At 50.0% G+C, this 21,479-nt stretch overlaps 1 protein-coding gene across 1 annotated transcript in view; it reads right to left on the bottom strand.

Annotated features, from left to right (window-relative positions):
- LOC105702214 (serine/arginine repetitive matrix protein 2) overlaps positions 1-21,166 on the bottom strand; it is a 259,375-nt gene extending 238,209 nt beyond the window's left edge. The window contains exon 1 of the mRNA XM_012429597.2: positions 20,151-21,166. The gene's annotated coding sequence lies outside the window, so the exon portion shown is untranslated. The remainder of the gene's footprint in view (positions 1-20,150) is intronic.
- Positions 21,167-21,479: the final 313 nt, after the last annotated feature.

Below are 21,479 nucleotides of genomic sequence, written 5' to 3'. Positions count from 1 at the left end.
CCGGGCCGGGACGCGGTAAAGGTGTGCACGCACCTCCACACGGGAGCAAACGGACCGGGAGCGACAGGGCGAGGGGTATCGACTCGAAGGAAGACTTACGGGCGCGACTCAAGGTCCAGCTCGGCCGGATGGGAGCCAGGAATCCTCCCGGGTCCCAATCCGGGAAAGGAGACCCTTCGCTCGTCCTTTTTCCCTCCCTTTTCCCGGAACGAGCCCGTTTCACGGGCGACGGAGTGAGGCTCTGGAAGCGTCGAGACGCGTCGCCCAATTAAAATCCGCCCACGATCGACCGGAAGGTGAAATCACCGAGGAGGGGATCATCGATCGCTCTTAATTCGCCTCGCGATAAACCGAGGGACGGAAATAATCGAGAACAGGCCATTCTCTCCATTCCCGAAATGGAAATGGGAGTTTGGGATGAGGAGTCTCGCGGTATTAATTTAAGACCCTTCGCCGGTTTCCATCGACAGCTCCCACCCGGGAGGGCCAGAAACTCGCGATTTTACGATGCCGAGAAGAGAGGGAAAGAATTTCATTGGGTTTCTCGAAGCCGGCTCTAGACCTCCGATCCAAGTTCTTCGACGCTAAACCTACCACCGGCGGCAGGTCAAATTGACCGTTTTAAATGGTATTTGTAATGGGGGTATAAATCGTCGGTAAGTTTAGGGTTAAAATCCCTCGAAACGCTCCGAAAGAACTCCCAGCATTGGAGGAGCTAAAACGAGTACTGGCGATTCCATCGCCATGGATCCACCCGGATCCCGGATTTCATTGCAGAAGTAGTTTCCCAATCGGGTCAGTAAGTCCCGGGGTATCGTTACGCTGTCCCAACTGTACCCTGTAAAACCTCGTTACGCGATCGTTCCCCGCGTTCGAGGGTGGAGGTCGCGTTCCGCGCGGGTCGACACCGGCCGCGAAAAATTACCGGCGTAGCCGGGGCGAGATGAAAGCGATTTCATCTCGCCCCGAAGCCGCAGGAAATATTGGACTCGGTCTTCGGAATTTTTCCGTCGGCGGGGACGGGCGGGAATCGACAAAGACGAGGGGCCCCGACGAGTAACGATCCGCGCGGGTGCTTGCGGGACGAAAGCCGCAAATTACGCGGCCGTGTGGCGGAAAAGGTGGACGTGGACGTGAACTTGGGCACGGACGTGGTCTCGGACACGAACGCGTGAACGTTGGGTAAGTGTGGACGGGAACGTGGACGCCGATACGTCGTGGTGAAGGTGGATAAGTCGGAGGTGCAGGTAGACGCGGACCCGGAGGTAGAGGTGGAGGTGGACGCGGAGGTGGCGACGAAAGAAACCGAAGAAGGAGACGGAGGAAGGGCCGAGAGGCGGACCGACAGGGACGACGAGTCGGGTTCAAAGGACGCTATCGTAAAGCAGAGGCCACTCGTTAAAACGGCGGAATAAACTCTACGATCGGCTCTCCCGGCCGCCTCTAGATAATGGTCTTTCGGTTTCTCCCGCTTATACCGGGGCTCGAGAGCCCGTCCCGTCGAAGGCGGCAACGAGGGGCCCGTTTCCAGATTGGAGATCCACCCGGGAGAAAGAAAGAGACGAATAACCTTATTTGCCCAAGGACCGGCGATTACCCCCACCGGAGTCCTCCCTTACCCTCCACCTCCGTGTCCAACTTCCTCACCCCGACTCTCCGTACCTCCCGATTGTTCCGCATCGCCGTGTAAATACGTTAACATCGACAACATTTAATTAAAGCAAGGCGAAACGCTCAAAACCAGTAGATTCGAATAAGACATTAATTCTTATTTCAGAGTATCCCCCCGATCCAACTGAAATTTCAGGATTTGATTCGTGAGCACCCAAGAACCTGTCCCAGCACTCAAAATTTCAATTTTTTAATAAATCTCTTCACTTCAGCCTATATTTTTGTATTTTTCGAAAATCAATTTATCAAGTGTCGGGACGCTTCTTAGACTCTGAAGAATCGCGTGCTCAAATTTTAGGTGATACCCATAAAAAGAAACCGTATTTTTTTTAATTTTCGAATCGTTTCGGGGGTTTCCCACCCCCTTAAGGTACGATTCGTCCGTTGGAAATTCGATCGCTCTCGAATCGCGTTACGTCAAGCCGACCTTTCAACGAAGCGCCTGATCCAAGATCATCAGGGAAGGTCCCCGACTCGATTCGGAACGCCGTGGCTCCTATCACCGCCCTCGCGGGTGATAAGCCCTCGGATTCGAGATGCACAAACAAATCCGGCACTCGGGATACGCGCGCCGCGTGCACTTCCCATTCACCCGGCGATCGATCGGCGAATCCACCCTCTCGGTTCGGCTCCACCTTTGCCACCCACGAGCGCCCCCAACAAGGTACGTGGAAGTTCCTCACCCCATAGGGAGGGAGGGAGAGAGAGAGAGAGAGAACGAGTATCGCCCGCGCCGTTTCTACCCTCTTATCCCGGGCCAATCAATTCTCCAGGCAGTGACGCTCGGCAAAGAGAGTCCCGCGCGTTTTCTCTCTCCCTCTCTTTTTCCCGGGGTGCGTTTAGAGACGTCCCGAGGGATGGAACCGTCAGCCCGAGTTCGCCGGGAAGAAACCGGAAACACGTACACGCCAGGAGCCTCGCAAATGCCGGGATATTGCCTCGCGTCCTCTCGCGAGCTTTCCGCGCCGTCCGAATCATCCCCTGCACGACACGCGTGGGCGTATGTCATCCGCAATTCACGATACACCCTTAAGAGGATATGAAAGGCGCTAAGAAATTTAATCGACGTCGATAAAGTAAAATTCATCTATCTCCTTTTTGGTGGCAATGCCGTTTTGAATACTCAAGTGGGAACATAAGCTGGCGCGTCCCATTGACGACATTTATATTTATGTTGAAGTCTTTTACGGTCTACGTTGAGAATCATACGAACCGAAAGGTTCTATATGTAATTTCGGTAAACTAATGAAAAAAAGATCGATGTAAAACTGCAGAAATCCCATGAATTCATGACTGTTTATGTTTTGACGAACCAACATCGCCATCTGTGACGTTTAGCTGCAACTAAATTTTTTGCTTAAAAAACACGTGTTCGCCGCAGGACAAGCCAGTATATTCTCTTGCAATCGTTGGTGAAAGTATATACCACATTTTCCCATCTGACTTTGTAATATTCCATTTCTACGGTATTCTTAATTGTTCGAGCTAAATAGTAAGATAAGTAAATAAATTTTTGGTGAAAAATGAAATTTCATGAGTTTCAGGATCTACTTTAGGGCCTCCATATTCACGTGGGATAATTTGAAACGAATCGGTACACCCAATTCGGAGAATACTTTCCCCAACGATTGGACTTCTCGGATATATATATATAGGCTGACTCTTTAATATCCTCTTAATCCGGCTTGCTTATCGCAAAGTTCGGCGATGCCGTAGGTACACGGCTTGAACGCAATCGGGGAATAATCGATACGTGCTAGCTCTCTCCCCCCCCCCCCCCCCCCGAGAAGGATCCAACCTAATTTTACTTAGGTATCCGGGGATATTTTCATAATCAAAGTTAATAATATTTGTTATAATTGCCACATCTGCGACACAAATTTTGGGATGCCGTTGGTGCACACCCACGACGTGATCGAGGATTAATCAATAACGTTCTCCTCTCCTGAGAAGACCCACCGTGATTTTACCTAGGTACACGTACGTATTTTCTCAATTGAGGGCGATAATACTTCCCACCTATACACGTTATAAATAAAAAAAAAAATGCATCGAACCAAAGAAGTGTTTGCCAAACCAAAGAATTAATTGACCCAAATAAATCGTCACAATTCCGAATAAATGTTGTATCCAATTTATTCACGTTTATTCGAGTCAAAGAATTATAACTTTGAATTTACAAAATATTTCTTTGGTACTATTCAAGGATAGACTTCTTTGATACGATGACAGTTTTCTTCTCGGCGTAATTGTAATATCAAACCTCCGGCGAGTAGCGGGACTCTCGCAAGAACTCTGATTACAGGTGTGGTAACGTCGGGTACTTTTGACACTTAAAGCCGACCATTTCGACGTCTCGGGGCCTCGAGTGCGGTAGGTCAGCAGTCGGGCGTACCTAATTGGAAAACGCGGCACCCGGGGGATAATTTAAAGAAAACGAGGCGGATGCGTCAAAGAAAAAAAAGAAGAAGAAGAAAGAGAGAGAAGGTCTTTCTTGTCGATCCCACGAGCGGCGTTTCTTGGTTTAATTGCCCCCGCGGAGGTAACTAGATAAACAGGTTCTGACACCTGCTACTCCGGCGTGGATAAGAAGGCCAGAAAATGGTGTTTCCGAAGCGGAGCTAAACGGTAACGATCGAGACACGGCGAGGATCGCGGAAGAGGCGTGGAGGGGAAGTCACCCTTTCGGCGACGTTGCGTTTTCCCTCGTAATTCGTAACCGCGACCGCGTGCAAATAAAAAAGAATAAAAAATGAATAAAGAAAAAAAGAAGAAGTAAATTAATTACCTACCCGCGAATCCGGGATTGGGATAAAACGCGACGTTGTCTCCTCGTCTCCGCACCCCCAAGAGGGGGATGAGCGGTCGAGTGACGGCAGTCGAACTTCGTGAAATTATCCCCGTCGAGGGGGTTCCGAAGGGGTGAAAACATCCGCGAGGGCCGTTCGTTATTCGAATACCTCGGGATCCGTATTTCGTCCCGGCAGTCGACTTTGTTCCCGGGCGCGAACAAAGGGCGATTCGGATTTGGTTCTTTCCCTTCGTCTCCGGGCTCCTGGTTTCCCTTCGCGCGGCCCTCCTACCCTCCCTGTTTGACGAGGAAACGCCTGGTTAAGTGCTCACACCGAGGACCGAAATCCTTACGACTCTCTTTCTCTCCCTCGGCCCTCCAGCCGGGGATTCTTGACTCCGGACCCCTCTCCCCGCCGCCGTGGGATCCGGACCCGGAATGTGACCCGAAAGTGTAAACGCCAACGAGGGAGTAATGTCGTTCAACTCTTGAAGGGAGCCCGGGGGTACCAGAAACTGGGAATTAACTATTAACGTCCCCGCGTCCGCGGGGAGGAAAATTCGCCGCTTTTCGGCTCCTTCGTTCGCCTTCGGAGTCGGCGCGCGGAGAGAGGAGAAAAAAAAGAGGAGAAAGAAAAAACAACAAGCCCACGCGTTTTCTCTCCCGAGGACGTGATAATAATGCACGCTCGCAACTTTCCAAAGGAAACGCCGAGGCGTCGGGCCACTTAGTTAGTCGTTAGAAAAAAAAAAGGGGGGAGAGAAACTTTTCTAAACGATTAATCCTTTTTCGTGACTTCATGCGTTTACCCTCGATTTATAAAATGTTCAACCTATCCCAACGGTGTAACGTCGTATAGGTTGAATGCGTCGTTACCCCAAATTGGTATCGTAATTATTTTCAACGATCCTAATCGATCATGCCGGAAATCGGCGCGGATCCCGCGTCGTCGTCGCGGAGTTAGTCGTTAGAAAAAAATGGGGAGAGAAACTTTTCTAAACGGTTAATCCGTTCCCGTGACTTAATGCGTTAACCCTCGATTTAAAATGTTCAACCTATCCCAACGGTGTAACGTCGTATAGGTTGAATGCGTCGTTACCCCAAATTGGTATCGTAATTATTTTCAACGATCGTAATCGATCATGCCGGAAATCGACGCGGAGTTAGTCGTTACAAAAAACGGGGAGAGAAACTTTTCTAAACGGTTAATCCGTTCCCGTGACTTTATGCGTTTACCCTCGATTTGAAATGTTCAACCTATCCCAACGGTGTAACGTCGTACAGGTTGAATGCGTCGTTACCCCAAATTGGTATCGTAATTATTTTCAACGATCGTAATCGATCATGCCGGAAATCGGCGCGGATCCCGCGTCGTCGTCGCGACCGCTCTCGCCGTCGCGCGTCTGCATGTTAAAATGAAAACGCGATTACGGCCACCTCGCCGAGGAGAAACGAAGTGACAGTGATTTTCCCAACGACACGGAAACTCGCGGACGAAAGTGGAAGGTGCGCCGGGGGGGGGGGAAGAAGGGGGAGGACGACGTTAACGAAACTAGACAAGATTTACGCGGCCCTGTGTGCCGCTAGAGAGAGGAAACGCCGCGGAGACGCAGAAAAGGAGGAGGAACGCGGCGTGACGAAAAGAGGAAGAGAAAGGGACGGAGAAGGGGTGGAGGCGCGGGCGCGGAAAGCGGACGAGAGAAAGGAAAGGAAGAAGAGGCGGGGGTAGAGTCGAGGTATTTGGCAAGTGAACAACGACACATCTCGGATTCCCTGAATATAAACCGCCTCGCGGAGGCGGGGGAAGAGAGAGGGCCGCGAAGTCGCAACTGCGGGCTAATGCGGAACGCGAGCGATGCAGCGTCCCCTTTCTCTCTTTCTCTGTCTCTCTTTTTAACCCCCGCGACATCCCCGCCCGATTAACGCAATCCCCGCTGAAAATTAATTCCGACTGCATTGCGCGCGCGTTAAATCGCCGCGGGATCTCGAAAATGAAATACTAATCCAAGGGTACCATTTTTCCGCCGGAGAAACGCTCCGCGGGATCTCGCAAAATCTAGAAACGCATAATTTCGGAGTGGAGTAAGAAACAAGTGGAGAAACTATCCGGGGCGAAGGGAACTCCTAAATTTCAAAGTCAAAGGCACGGAACCGTCCCGGAAATTGGGGTAGCCATTTGCTGCCGACAATCGGGGCAAATCCTCTTAAACGGTCCGAGTTTTACTCTTCCGCTGGGGCGGCTCGTATGAGCCTTAGAAAAAAAAAAAAAAAAGAAAATCTCGAAAAAGGGGAGAGAGTGGGGTCCGTTCCCGAAATTTAATCCAGACGCGGGGAGGAAAAGTCGGGATCGGACGAAGGTGTACCCCCGGGGAGGGTGGAATTGGAGGGCTTTGGGAGTATAAATGCGACCGAATGCCCGAGAACGTCCTCCGGCTCGGTTCTGGTCGGGAATATAACGGAGGGACCGAGGGGGCTCGGGTCGTTCCCGGGGTTGCTCGGAGGTTTTCGAGGGTCGACGAATCCTTTATTACGACGTCCCCTCGCCTTGGGTCCCCCCTCCGGCGCCCCGCGACGCCTCGGCCCTCCCACGGGCGACGCGAGGTTATGTCATACCTGAATGCAGAAATTATTGTAGCAATTCCTTCGGCTTTACGGGCGGAGCCGATTCGCCGCTTTTCAGCGCCGAGTCCGCTTCGACGTTCTCCGCGGGGACAAGTGGCATCCCCTTATCCGGCGAATCGCCGAAATCTCGGCATTCGATGCGCGAAAGGAAATTAAACCCGGAGGGAAATTGCCAACCTCATATACAGGCTCACCTTCGGGTGATTCATCCTACCCCGTAGATGATTCCGTTGTTACACAACATTTGCCAACCCCCGATACTAGACCACCCGCTCTCTATTCTTCATGTATATAAAGCTGGAATTGCCACTTTAGCACAATTCAATAAAATTTGTTGCAAAATTTGTTGCTAATTCATTGCTATTTTATTGCACAAGAAAAAAAATTTGTTGCTCCTATACTTTTCCAAAAAATGGTGGCGATGTCAGCTTTATATAAAGCTAGCACTGCCAGAATAAGAAACAATTATTAAGTAAATGTTCATCGACGAATTATATGCAAGAATTTATTGCTAATTAATTGCTCGCAGAAAAAGCAAATTTCAATTTTTTTGATCACCCCTAAAGGGAAGAATCGCCAACTCTAGTGCGGATCGCAGGACAGAAAGATGAAAAACATGGGAGAATCGAACTATTTCTTCATGTGGAAATTAATTGCTCCGAGAAGAACCAATATCTTTGTAAAAATACAATTTTCAAACCTACATTAATTAGCGATTAATTCCCACGTGAACAAATAGTTCGATTCTCCCATGTTTTTCATGTTTCTGTCCCGCGATCATCACTAGGGGGTGGCGATACACCCCTTTAGAGGTAAGCAAAAAAATTGAAATTTGCTTTTTCTGCGAGCAATTAATTAGCAATAAATTTTGCAACAAATTTTATTGAATTGTGCTAAAGTGGCAATTCCAGCTTTATATACATCTATTCTTCCCCGTCATTTAAAACGTGGATAGACCTTTGACAGCCCGTGTCAAACGTTAAATAACGAAAACACCCACAGGATTCGATCTAAGAGGACTAGGGTACATTTGGCGATGTTCCCCTATTTCCTAAAATCCCTTAAACCACCACGTCCGAAATATCGCACCATGGGGGATCCTCCCCCGTTTCCTCGTTCCTCAGGCTAGCTGGAATTCCTTCGTTAAGCCGCCATCCGAAGAACCTTAGGAGCCCGGAAAATCCAGGAAAACCGAGGAAACCGAAGGAGCCCCTCGATTCCGGAGAAGGCCCTTTAAACGCCGGCTCGTGTGCGACCCTTGACCAGAAGTGGCCGAGGCGACTCCCTCGACTGGAAGTCGGCCAAAGGAGCGATTTCGAGCCGGTCGGCCTATCTCGAAAGAATGTGCGTTCACGTATGCGGCACCGGTCGGGATGAGGAAGAGGGAGAAAGAGAAAGAGAGAGAGAGAGAGAAATCGTCCACGCGGGTTCGGAGCCGCGGGCCTTCGTTGACCGTTGCGGCTCCGATCGCGGCTCGGCCTTCGATAGGGAAGGACTTGGTTCGATCATATATCTGGAGCACCTAAATTGCACCTAATTATTCCACGGAAAAGGTCTATGTAGTTGTATTATTTCTACCAGTTCTTTCTTGGGGCAAATGTGTTCGGGGGTAGTTTTTGGATGAAAGGGGTGGCAGTTCGGACTTGGTTCGATCATATATCTGGAGCACTTAAATAGCACCTAATTTCTGCATGAAAACAGTCTATGTAAGTGTATTATTTCTACGACTTCTCTCTTGAGGGAAATATGCTCGGGGGTAGTTTTTGGGTGAAAGGGGTGGGATTTCGGACTCGCCCGTGGGATATTTCTGGAGGACTTAAATAGCACTTAATTCTGGCACTGCTTTTTTTTTTGTTAACCCTTTCTGTAAGGAAATATACTCTGTGGTGGTGCTGAGTGTACGTTCACTCAGCACCACCACCGATTTTTGGGGTAAGGGGTGGAGTACTAAAATTGGGGTTGTAGCACTTAAATAGCACCTAATAAGCACCTAATTCTCCAATAGTATTCATATCATTTTTCTGATGTGGTGGTACCTACTGTACACACATTTCCCTATCGAGCCTCTGGCAAAGCCACGCTTTCACGAGACAAACCGGGTGTCGGATTGACCCTCGATTGCCTCGAGTTCGCCGGGAGATCGTCGCGAGATGTATCGGCACCAATCAATCGATCGATCGGCCCGAGCGCCGGGGTCTCGACTCGGCTCGGATTTCAATGGCTCGACTGCCGGCCCGACTTCGATTCTCGCCGACCCAATTACATCTGCCGGGTTCTTTTTTCCCCCCAATAAAATCCGATAGTAGGAAAGGAGCCGACAGACGAGGCGATATATACAAACGTTAAGCGATAAAGAAATCGCGAAGAGTAACGACGCAAACTGAACGACTTACGTAAAGCGTGGAGAAAACGAGAGGGGAAAATTTCTTAATCTCCCATTTTCCATCGTTTAACCCTTTCGTTACCTTGGACGAGATACCTCGCGATCCAATACTGGCCGATCAACGCTTTTGACGAGATATCTCGCGATCCGGTAGTAGCGGATTAACGCTTTTGACGATAATCTAGCTTCCTAGCACCAATATTTTGACATTCTAGATGAATATATTTTATAACTAATTCTATTCGTATAGGTAAAAGGAAGAATTAAATACAGCTACTACCGGATCGCGAGATATCTCGTCAAAAGCGTTGATCGGCTACTACCGGGTCGCGAGATATCTCGACCAAGGTAACGAAAGGATTAAGTCATGAGTATTATTTTCCCCTTTATTTTTTTTTCTCTCGGTTTTTGTTTTTTCGGGGATCCATTTATTCCGGGAGGTTCGTCCAATATCTATCGAAATTGGCCGATCAATCGTCCGGGAACATTTGATCACCGTCCACTCAGGTAACGGTCGTCTCTTCGTTAGCGACGCGGCACAACAATGCCGGCCGATGCACCGGAGCCGCCATCACCCTGCATTACTTCCCCCCGAGGGGTAATTCTGTGCGATAGCCGGCCGAAAAGCCGCGCCGAGTTTTCCGCCCAATATAAACATCGGTTCGCCGCTCCCCCCGACCGCGAAGGAGTGCACCGGTCGGGTAATCGTTGCGGCCCGGCAAGGCAAATTGCATTTGCGGCAAGTTAACGGAAACGCATCGGCGAAGAGTGCTACGCGGCGGCGAATCAACCTCGTATTTTCGGAATTTCGTAATTTCCCGCCACGTTGCCCCGAGGGTGCGCGCGCAACCTGCTACGAAAGGTGCCGAAAATTCGAGACACCGCCACCGTGGCCATGAAATGAACCTAAACGTCATGCTTTCGAACCGAAGTGCGACGATTTGCGATAAATTCGCAACGGTCACGATTAAGGGGTTATACCACTTTGAAATTTTCAAAAAATCCAAAAAAATTTTCACGTGTTTATTTTACGCGTTTTTCTTAAAACTGCATTTTAAAAATCGGCGGGCACTCTAGCTCCGCCAATTTTCAATCAATCGTCTTGACTCTTTTTTATTTTATTCGCGATAAGTTTATCTAGCGAAATACGTATGGTTTTTTCAATGTATTGATATTCGCGTTTTTTATGCAACATCAATTAACAAAATTTAGGGCAAAATACGTATCGTTCCACTCAAATCGATGCCATTTTGTGAGAAATGCATATTTTTGAAAACGGCTACGTATTTCGCTAGCTTCTGGGCTACAGAAACTAATACTTTTTCGTTCATTGATCTAGCTTAAACCTGAGTTATCATTCCCACCGCACGATCATCGATTTTCGCAGCGCTCCGATAAATCGCCTTTCAAGCCGCCATTTTTGTAACTAAAAAAAATACAACAAAAAATATTTTGTTCTTTAATAGTAACATAATACCTTACTGTACTTAAAATTGGATAAAAACGTTTTAATTCTTAAAAGAAAAGTTCTCGAAAAACCGTAATTTTTGGGTGGGTCAAAGTGGTGTAACCCCTTAACCTCCTCCGACCGTAATTATATCCAGCCACCTCCATCGCTGACATCCCCTCTTCAGAGAGAAAAAGTTAAAAGACTTCATTCCCGGGATCAATTTTCCCTCTCACTGAGACGTTTCGTATCCTCCGCCGCGATTGGCCGCAATTTCGCGTACGTCCGAAATTTCCGCGAGGCGTCTCGTTCGACGCGGATTAAGAGGCGCACTTAGGCGAGGTCATTAAGTCCCGTTTCGGTGGGAGGTCGAAATGCGCTTACGGCGGCTTTTCAAAGAGCCACATTTCCGGAAGTTGATGAAAGGGACGTCTCGTCGGTCCGCCTTGTCCGAGCTACGTTACCAGCGCCCCCGGCGAGGGGTGAGGGGCGGAGGGCAGGTCTCGAGTGTCGCTAAGCCGCCAAGATTTATGTCATAAGTGGAACCCGGGGAGAAGCACCCCCCGGAGGACAGGGAGTATATACGAGTACACGTTGTACGCGACGGGGAGGTATTACTTGACCGGCGGGATTACGAAAGCGAGCCACTTCGACGCGTTATCGGCGCACCTAAGCCTTATCGGAGGTGTTTTAACGCGGCGAGCGAAACGATGTTGCAAAACTCTGTTTTCCCCGATAGACCGAGTCCCCGAGAACCCGTTCCGTTCTCCACTTTTTTACGCCTTGGCGTCTCGTCTTCCGACGTTGCGTCGGGTATTAACGATAACTACATCGATGATTTACATCGAGTTGCGATACTCGATACAGCGTCGGAACGGCCAGTCGCGTCTCCACGTGTCGCGGGAGAAACCTCCGCGGGAAGACATTTGCCCCGGGCAAATACGGATTTAATTAAACGTGGACTTAACGGAACTTTCAGCCACCCCGAGATGAGCGCACGTGTGCTCGGGATAGGGAATCCGGTAAATCATCGTGTACACATTGTTCGAGGCATAACGCGCGAGCCAGGCCCGACTTTAAAGCAAACACGCGGTTCGGGAGCAACCCCGTATCATGGTCCAGGTCAGAGGTTGAAATTATTTAAGCAACCCCATTAGGAAGTACAAAACGTCATGTACTCGTCTCAGAATTTATGGGTGGCAAAAATCTCCCCCGATGTGCATTCTCCAAATCGCGCCTTTCCTGGTCCAGGTCCCGTCGTCGTACAGACATCGCTCCGTCATCGATCCCGTCATCGATTCCCCAAACCCATCAGGAATTCCCTCGTCTCCGTGGCTCGACCGAAAACAAAGGGCCAGCACATCCGGTGTTTCAATTCCCTGGTGCGGTTACTTTCTATGCACTCGGCGGGCCGTTTCCTCGATTACGGCGCGAGTGTCGAGTCATACCGCGAAATAGGCAAAGCGTTTGTTCTCGGTCCAAGGCGCCGACGGAGAGGGGAGGAAAAGAGATCAGCCAGCTGGCGGAAATGCGAGGGGAAAAGTGCTTCGGAAGTGTTCGACGTATAGTCGGGGGGCTCTTATCCATGAAGTTCGGTCGGCGTTTCGCGGCGCTCGTGCGCGGTCAATGGCGAACGTGGCTGACGACGTCGCCGGCGAATTTCGGGACTTAGGGGCTATTTACCCTGACGTCATGTATATCGGCGCGTCCGGTTCCGGGGCTCTCTCCCTCTCTCTCTCTCCCTCTCCCTCGTGTGCCCCAAACATTTGACCGATGCTGCCTCTTCCCCGGTCGCTCCGACGAGTCAACAGTTCCGGAGCTCGGTAACGCGATTAGCCCTCCGAAGATCGTTTAGCTGCTCCGGGAGAGAGCCTCGACACGTTCGTTCGCTTCGGGGAAATCTCACGCAATGTGTAACGATCCTCGCTGTTAACTCGTTAAATACCCGCGCGATGCATCGTTTACAACACTATTTCTGCCAAAGGTGTCAACACACACCTTTTAAAATTTTAACACGAAATTATTTTCAGTTTAATAATTTTTTTTCTCAATTAATGTTTTGAGTTTTCGTATAATAATTGTTAAATTTATTTAGCGGTATCATTTTCCTCCAGCTCATCAAAACCTTTTGGTCGAAATAGGTATACACAAAATCGTGGTAGAATAGTGTTAAAGCGATTTAGGACACAGCGACTCACCTCCAATGGTATGCCCATAGATACAGAAATCAGAGCCGTGTAACACTTGGGAAGAAAATCTTACGTTCATCCGATAAGTTTCATAAAGTCACTCGATCGACTCGACGTCGCTCGGTCGCTAGGATCGATCGAGCGAACCGTATTTCAGTTAATTTCATTATCAATCAAACCCTTCGATCAACCAAAGAGTTTCCCGAAGAAATCGCTCCGTCGCTTTTAGAAAATACTCCAGTCGAGATAGTGGTATACTCGTTATCAAATATTTTGTTTAAACGTCACTAATCGCTTTAACATTCGGTGCGATGCATCGCGGTACTTAATGTAATCAGGTGCGTAAAGCTGACACCCCCACCTTTACAAAATTCAAATTTCTTTGCCTTAACATTTTGTGCTCTTTATGTGCTAATTTACGCACCTAATGTAATCGACCGAAAGGAATCTCGTCACCTCGACCACGCGTTCGGTCGTTCCCATGATAATTCGGTAGAACCTCGAAAACCTTCATTGATTCAACCAACTCTTTCTCTATAACGTATAATTTAACGTAAAGATAGTAATTTCGGGACGATCGGACGATCCTGCAAAAAAAGCAACCTACGTTTATCATTATAGGGGAAATTATCAGAAAACGTGCGGGTAAGGTAAATGTTCTGCAGACGTATTTTTCAATTTTCTCTTCATCGTTCGTTCGTCGGGGTTACACGTTAGAGTTATCGCCTCTGCATATCACGGCGAGGGAGTAACTTTTGAGACGATTAAGCTTCTAGATTAAGCCGGAAAGGAGCGAACCGTTCCGCTCGCGGAGCGTGGTAACCTTCGGCCGCATAAAGACCATAATGGGCGGTCAATTACTGGGTCATTCATTCGCCCTTCCGTTATTTCCGATCGAAGAATTTGCATCTCCCGAGGTTTCCCGCCCCCGACGGCCTTAAAGGGAGGCCGCGGGCGAAGCGGGGCGAAGCGGGGCGAAACGGTGCGCGTCTTAAGGTGAAGTGAAACCCCCTTCAAATCAGTCGATTCGAATACAACACTTTTTTTAAAGGGTATTAGACCAAATTGTCCGAAACTTTGACACATTACTCCTGATCATCTAAGAATTGTCCTGACACATTCAAAATGTGGATTTTTGGAATAAATTTTTTAACTCAGCCCAGACCAGAATCAAAATGGCGTCGAGCTCTCATATTTCGATCAATATACAATTATCGAGGGCTCTGATATGAGAATCGAAAGGGTCAGGACAATTTTGCGGCAATTTAGAACACTCTGGTACTCGATAAACTCGCGTTTAAACGGGATAAAGGCAAAAAAAGTGTTGTGTGCGCTTCTATGCCAAAACGATGGGAATACGAGGTCTCGGAGTGAAAATTTAATTGACCTGGAAATCACAGATTGCACAGGGGGTCCCTCTGCAGTCAATTAGGGCTTCAGAAAGCATGAATCCAGAGGATTTCTGGAGTTTTACTTCGATTTCTTGATAATTACTGTGCGAAAACGACAGATGGGGTATGACATTTGGTACAACACTCAATATAATTCGACCCAGCTGTCAATATAAAAACGAACATCGGCAACGTAGGCATTTAGAAGAATCTTTATCGACGTTGATCAAGTTCATCGACGTGTTTCGCTTCACCTTAATCCAATCGGGAAAAACACCCCGAGCGAGGAATGAAATCCCGGGAAGGAAATCACGCTGTTGGGAGGATTTCCGATAGTTCGACGAACCCGGGGATCCGCCCGGAGGGCGATCGGGCCCAGAAACGGGACGACATCGACGAATCGCGGCCGGAAAAAGAAATCGCAGAGGAGGCGGGAAAGGAGGCCACTTTGCGCCGTCGCGTCGTCTCGCGGAAACGGCGGAGAAAAAAGGAACATAAAAGGCTGAAGGAAACGTAAAAAAGACCACGCGGCGGTAGCGAAGGGGAGGCGCGCCACGTGGAGTCGAGCGGAAATATTGCATCCGCAGGGAGAGAAGGGGGAAGGAAAAGAAAAAATGTCCGTAGAGCAGCGTATCACTCGAGGCTCGCGGCTCGTCACCGACGGTCGGTCATAAAGGTTACCGTTAATGGCGACCAATTACGGACTGGTTCCGCAGCCTGGAACGACTCGCGGAGAACGGCTCGTCCGGAGAGGACGGTCGGAGAAAATCCGAGTCCGGGATGGCGCGCCGATCGTCCGTTCCCCGCGCACCGAAACGCCACCTTGGGCTCTCAAAAATGAATATACAAAGGAAAATCGCAGTATCGTTAATATCGAGCCCCCATTACCAACGACATATGGAATCGCGATATATTCTCAAGAAAATCCGAATCCGGGATGGCGCGCCGATCGTCCGTTCCCGCGCACCGAAACGCCACCTTGGACTCTCAAAAATGAATATACAAAGGAAAATCGCAGCATCGTTAATATCGAGCCCTCATTACCAACGACTTATGGTATAGCGATAAATTCTCGAGAAGATTCGAGTTCGGAATGGCACGCCGATCGTCCGTTCCCCGCGCACCGAAACGCCACCTTGGGCTCTCAAAAATGAATATACAAAGGAAAACTGTCAGCATCGTTAATATCGAGCCCCTATTACCAACGACTTATGGAATCGCGATAAATTCTCGAGAAAATCCAAGTCCGGGATAGCAAAGGAAAATCCCGCCACCGTTAATATCAATCCCTCGTCGCGAAGGACTCAAGGAATCACGGTAAATTCGCGAGAAATCACATATTTCGTTAAGACTCCTCAGTTACCAGATCTCTCCCCCGCTGTCGCATGATTTAAAGGGGGAAAACAAAAAAAAAAACAATTCCGTTGCCTAAGCGCAACGCCAGAGATCCACGAGTCGTAACGAGCGGTCGCCGTCTCTTTTCCTCGATCCCGGGAAGGCGATAAATTCCGGAAAAAAATCGGCAAACTTTTTGACAACTATCCCTCATTACCAGCGACTTCTCTCCGCGATCGCATTACTTCTAGGGAGAAACCTCAGTGCCTAGGTGCAAGAGTTAACGAGCGAGCGACTTCACTCTTTTCTCCGATCTCAGAGGATGTCAGAAAAACAACAAAAATTCATCCCAATGGTGGATCCGGGACCTAGGACGAGGACGACCACGGTTCTCGACGATCTCGTGGCGGTGCATTTCCCCTCTGGGAGGAGAGGACGCGATCTCAGAGGGTTCAGCCCCCGCAGCATCCCGCCCGGCGTTTCCGGATCTCGTAACCTCTCACTGCCGAGGCGAGCTCCTCCTCCTCAAGCCCGAGAACCATCGATCGCGCGGGATCCTTCGATACGCCCGTTCCGCCGATTAATTCGACCTTCGGACCCGACCACGTGTACGGCTTTTTTTTCCCCGCAAGGTGTCGTTATTACTTTTTCCCCAGTTAATTCGACGTATTACGCGGACATCGGTGGGACGTCTCGACGGCCCACGCGAGCGCGCGCCATCCTTTAATATCCGGGTCACGGAAGTTGCGTCGACGCGTGCACGCAAAAGAAAACGCGTCCCGTTGTCGTCGCGCGAGACGCTCCGTCGCGCGCCGTCGACGGGGACGTACCCCGAGACGTTAATAAAACCGACGTCGGCGGCGCAAACGAACATTTGCATAGAGCCAAGGGAACGGGGTCGGCTGCACGTGTTCGTCTCCCCGCAAGAGACTCGGCCGTTCTCTTGCGCAACGTTTTCACTCGGAATACGGAGGTGTAGCGAGTTAACCGGCCTTCTTAAGCCGATACGAAAGGGTCCTTTCTATATATACCAAAACGTCAAAATATTTATAAAACTTTCCTCCAAACTGGGTACGATCACTTGGAACTTTGGTACGTACAATAATTATAGAGGTCCTAAGGATAAGAACGCGATGCTCGTGAAATTTCATTTTTCGCAAAGAATTTTCTTTTCTCATTTATACCAGACCAGAACCAAGGACACATCTTTTTTCGTTGTTGAAAAATTATATTTTACGAGCGTCACGGTCTTCCTTAGGGCCTCCCAGGATCACGTGCTGAAGTTACGAATGACTCGGTGCCCTCACTTTCCAGAGAGGTTTTATAAATATTTGGACGTTTCATATATATATGAAATGGCCCTTTCATAACACCTTAAGGCCCTGGAATTTTTTTACGGAGTAAGCCTGACTGTCACTCGAGAATACCCAAAATTAATTAAAAACCCCATCGAATAATCGGATCGAATGAATTTTCGTCGGCACACTTTCAACGCCAACCTAGGTCGTGACCTAAATTAAGAAAGCCGAGAAAGCTCGGAAAAACGTCGAGGATAAATCCTCGATATTTTGAGTCGGGCGTTCACGAATTTCTTTCGGCGATACCTTCCGAAAGCGAGGTCGCGGCGCGTCGATGAGTCGAGGAGGGGAAACCAATGGCTCTTGTTTTTAACCTCTTCACTAACAATATCGTGTGAGAGACGTGGTATATTAACACTAGGTTTACGGGACCCGTTAATTTGACGGAATTCAAACTTCAAAAAGAAATACCGAAAAAACCATAGCATTAATTTTAACCATTTTTGTATCGTAAATTAATCATTGCATCCAAAGAACTTGTACGCGCAATTATTTTTTCCTGAGCCTTCTAACTATTAAAATCTGTAAGTAGTATACCTATCTCTACGAAACCCGTCAAATTGACGGACTAGCAAATTTCATAAACAATCCATATATATTTGCTTCGTTGCAGTGAGTGTAAGGCGAAGATGAGAGTGAAAGTTTGCATTGAAAGTGGAGAAATAGAAGGATCTTCGGATAGTGAAGAGGAAAACTTCTTGAAAGGGTGTCGTAGCAAGAAAAGGATGCGCATTCTTTCTAGTTCTGACTCCGAGGATGAGAGGACGAGCATTCCAATCATTTCCGTGATAATTTTTAAAAAAGGACTTTTTACTTATTAATAATTCATTTAAACGTAAAGCCTAGGGTTGTTTAATACAGACTTAATTTGAATAAATCGATTTTTTAAAGAAAATGCGTGTTTTCGTTTATCCGTCAATTTGACGAGTGCTCATAGAAACAGGTGTATAAAAAACGCCCGTAAACCTAGTGTTAATCAGGCCAAACGTGAACAAAACGTATGAGAGACGTGGTAAGTCAATGGGGCCAAATGTAAACAAAACGTATGAGAGACGCGTGAGACATTGAACGTTCAGCCGAACCGTGAAATGGCCCGGTCTTAGATCGACATTTTTGTTGTCTATGGCACGCGTTATTGGAATTGAAATCGTAAGGCAAGGGGTTAACATTTCGCGTTACACTTCCACCGTCCGATCGGTTTTTCATTCCCGACGCATCGACGCGCCGCTGCCCGTGTGACAGGCCCCTCGCTCGGCGGGACGGCGCCCAGGCCCGCGATTCTCGTGGCGGAAATTTTTCCCCGTTTAACGAGCACGACCCGATGTCCCCGAAGGGCGGGATCGGCCGTTAGGGGCGCAGGAATAATTGTCCGCAGAGCGCGGCTATTTGCAAGCAAATTAATCGCGGCCCGCTCCAGTAACCTCATTACTCGTTCGCTCGTGGCGCCCTCCTCGCTTCCTCGCCGGCGGAACTACAACTTGTCGGCGTGTCTAATGCCCCTAAGAGGGGTAGGAGGGAGAGGGACCACCGGAGACCGCGACGGTATCTCGGCTCGATACACGTCTTGCCGTTAACTCGACAAGACAAGACCAGTGGTCTTGTCGGGACGAGGAAAACTTTCCCCTGGACCGGCTCAATTAGTCAGTGACCGGCTAATTTCGTAGCTCCTTCGTCGACCGATTCCCCAGAAATGACCCCAAGTCCGACATGACGCATCGCACCCCTCTCCCGGGGTCTAGGGTCCCTAGGGTCGGAAGGCGCGGATAAAGCTCCACGAGGCCAAGTGGAATATTAATCAACGAAACTTTGTCACCGGTTTCTGCCTTATGTGTTCACCCATTTAGATCTCAAAACCCGGTCCGGAACATCTCCGTTCGGTTTACAAAGGGCTGTGTAATGTAGCCGGGGGGGCTGCATTGGAAATTCGAATAATTCCAGGCACGAGTCTTGTTGCCTCCTCGCGTCATCCCGCCCAAACGGTCCTGCAAAATGTCCGATATTTCACGCAGACCGGGACAGTAAATATTAATCGACCCGTCAAACTATAGGGAAAAATTCATATGCCGGCGTTGCAAACACGCGGCGCGCGTCCTCTATCACGGTGGGGTCCGCGAATTTCCATTGAGCCGCGACTCGCCGGCTGTTTGGAAACGCGCTTTTCCGAGGAAAGCATCGCCCGTTCCCGATCGTTTCAATTTAGAACCCATTGAATGTCGGAAATGCACGCGGTAGGGATCGCGACCGATATTTATATACGTTCGTCAAGGTAGTGACCTTGAACGTATGACGAAGATCTCGGCTACCCAGGGGACGCGTTGTTATTTCTTTTTTTATTATTATTTTACAATTATATATTTTATACATTTTATAATTAACGTTTAAAGGGAGAAAAACTAGCAGAATTCGGCGACGTCACCGCCCGCCGGATAAACCGACGTCTTAGGCAATTACGGCACAAAATGGCGGACGTTTCTCTGGCATTCCCGTGAACCGAAATACTTCGCATTTCCCCCGGAAAACCAGCCCGACTTGTTTACCTCTCGTTTACCGCAACTCGTAGTTCCGTGTTTCGCTATCGAGCCGTCATACCTAGCAGTTACTCCCCGAGAGAAAATCACGTAACTCAAATTGCCGTAACACCGTGTTCTTACACGCGTAATGAAAAACAAATCTGCGAGTAAATACTACGATCGTAGAAAAAAAGATCACGGCTATTAAGCGAGTCGCGTTGTCTTTGTTTATTTCCTTGGAAACGGAGAAACGAGTCCCCGTCTGGCGAGAGCCAAGCCCTTCGCCGAAATCTCACACCCTACGAATAAGTTATCGATAATAATCGATCCCGGTGACGGAGAAAAGTCCTCGATAAACGGAAACATCGTTCGGGAAAGGATCTCACGTTCGGCGGAATCGTTTCCCTGGAAATGACTCGCATCATTTCGAAATAATTCGGCTCGGGCACTTACTTTGTCGTCGAAGATCCTCTGGCTGGTCGGGGCACCTCGTCGAGTAGTAATCCCACTGTAATCCACAGAACTAGGAGGAGCGAGGCGTCGACACTGATATCACTTGGCAAGAATATAATTATACCAGCACTGCGCGATAATCACTGGAGGGTCGGGCACGCCGTCGGGTGGGCTCGAAGCCGCGTCCCGGGTTCGACGCGAAGTTGCGCGCGAAACCACGCACGAAGTAGCACGCGCCGTTCGTGCCCGTGGCGCCCGAATCGGAGCAAACGAGACGGCACCGCTCGTTTATTATCGCCTCTTCTTCCCTCTCCCAGCTCCTTCTCGGTCCTGGAGACGCCGGACGACCCCGATCGAGAAGGCGAACACCGTTTCCCGCAAGGTCCGTCGAGCCACTGACGTCACATGGGAGATCGAGATCGGCCGAGGGGCCTCGGCGATCTTCGGCAGTCTTCGGCCGCCTTCGGCGGGTCGCGTTACCCGAGAGATCCCAATTCGGTTCGCGGCTCTCCACAGGAGTCGCGTCGGATCCGCGGTTGACGTTCGCTCCTACCGAAGGTCGATTTTCGGCCCGATTCGTCGAGCGGACCCGGCGGGCTCGCGTCCGGCCGACTCGGAGCGGACGGGCCGCGGGGGCCGCGACGGGCGCGCGCTCTCCCGGCGAGACTCGCTCGGTCCCAAAGTGGCCGCTTCCCGAGCGACTCGAGAGAGCGAAGGAGGCGGAACCGCTCGAGATCGCGTTCCCACCGAGCGACCGTTATCTCCGCTCCGATCTCGCGCGTCGCTTCCCCGTTCGAAAATCACTGCCGAGACGTCGCGTCGCGTCGCGACGGGCGCTGGGTCGTGGAATCGGCGGCGCGAGGACGCCAGTCGGTCTCTCTCTCTCTTTCTCTCTCTTCGGGCGGCGGGGCCTCGAGGACGTACCGCGCGGTGTTCCCGCCAAGGACACCGAGGTGCAACCTACTTTTCACCCGTGGAACCACACACTCGCGGCGCGACGAGCACGGGAGCGCGCGCGCGCACAGATGGGCGCGGGCTCGAGCGTCGCGACGGACGTCTTCTGGTCTTCCTCGGCCTCGCTGCGGGACTCCTCGCCCCGGTCGCGGATCCTCGACGCGCGAGCTTTCCGCCGGGGGCGGGGGCCGAGGGGGAACGGAGCGGCGCGCAGAGCTGGACGACCGAGACGCACACCAACTGTCTCCGGCGGAGGTCCGACGCGAACTGAGGCGCCCGCGCGCCGCGCCGCCGCCGCTCGAGCCGCCGCGCCCCTCCCGCGCCCGCCGCTGCCGGAGACGAGAGACGAGTCGAGGCGAGAGCGCGGACCGTTCG

This window comes from Orussus abietinus, unplaced genomic scaffold, assembly GCF_000612105.2.
Source record: "Orussus abietinus isolate OABI.00-Male unplaced genomic scaffold, Oabi_2.0 scaffold116, whole genome shotgun sequence".
Lineage (NCBI taxonomy): Eukaryota > Metazoa > Arthropoda > Insecta > Hymenoptera > Orussidae > Orussus > Orussus abietinus.
Note: the sequence above shows the minus strand (reverse complement) of the source record. Positions and strands in the feature narration are given on the sequence as shown.